Raw genomic sequence first — 1,409 nt, 5'->3', positions numbered from 1 at the left:
AGATGCACACACAGTGAGCTTGGGCAGATGCACACACAGTGAGCACAGGCGGATGCACACACAGCACAGGCGGATGCACACACAGTGAGCACAGGTGGATGCACACACAGTGAGGGTGAACAGATGTACTTTGCTTCTGGAGTACACTGCTAGCTGCCTGCTGGCTTTGCCATTTGGTGGTGTGTTTTAGAGACACTTTCTGTTGCCGGCTGGAGGTGTCTGATCTTTTCTACAGTGGAACAGTTTGTTCTGTGGATGAGCCCCGCCTGCAGCCCCATCTTTCCTATACCCTGAGTAGGTTTGGTCTCCCACTCCCTGGTCCCCGCCCCCCACACCGATGGCCTCCTGGATGCCAGGCTCTGGGCCTAGACTTCTGCTTGCCCAGTAGTCACCCAACAGGACCGGATTATATCTCCTAGAAGTGGAGGAGAGTTAAAGTCCTGCTGGTGAACATTGAGCATCCCTCTGTAGTGTCTCCAGAGGTTGGGCTGTTTGATTACAGAATAAATGAAGAACAGATTGTTCTCCAAAGTGACAGTACAAACACCTCTACCTCCATCATCAAGAATTCTTCCTGTTCTAGCATGATGGATCACATTTAGATTCAGGCAGCAGACTAGGGGCTGTCAGTGTGATGAGCAGAGATGAACTTTAAATTTGGATTTTTTCCTAATTAGTCAGAGGTTGGGCCCCTATTCAGTTGTTTGAATCTTTAGATGGCTTTTCTCTTTGGTTATCATTGTTTTGTTGATCTGTGGGAGTGCTTTAGATATTTTCGGTGATGATTTTTGTTGGTCAAACATCTCTCATCTTGTGGCTTGCTTTCCCCCCTCTCTTACCCTCACTTCCTTCTTCCTACCCTCTCCTCCTTCTCCCCGTCCTCATTTTCCCCACCCACCCATCCCCACTTATTTCTTGAAGTGGGGTCTCATTGTGTAGCCCACTCTATAATCCAGATTTTTAAAAAAGAGGATGACAGAGCTGGGGAGATGGCTCAGTGAAGCCCTGAGCTCAGATCCCCAGATACAGTTATACACATTTCCTATGGTGAGGGCGAAGGAGAATCCCCAGAAGGTCATAGGCCAGCTATTCTCTTGTAGTAATCAGTGTACAAGAGACCCTGTCTCAAGACATAAAGTGAAGGCCAGCACTAGAGGTTGTCCTCTGCCCTCCATACATGAACATGCGCACACACACACACACACACACACACACACACACACACACACGCATGTATGATCATAGGTTTTGAATTATATAGATGTGCATGTGTAGAATGTGATGTGGTATATGTGCGTGAGTGTGAGACAAGGTGTGGTATATTGATATATACCTTGAGACAAGGTATGTGAGTGGGGGAGGGGTGTGGTATATACCCATGAGTGCAGATGTCTAAGAAGACTAAAGGT

This window comes from Mus caroli, chromosome 2 (genome assembly GCF_900094665.2).
Source record: "Mus caroli chromosome 2, CAROLI_EIJ_v1.1, whole genome shotgun sequence".
NCBI lineage: Eukaryota > Metazoa > Chordata > Mammalia > Rodentia > Muridae > Mus > Mus caroli.
This window is presented reverse-complemented; position numbering follows the sequence as displayed.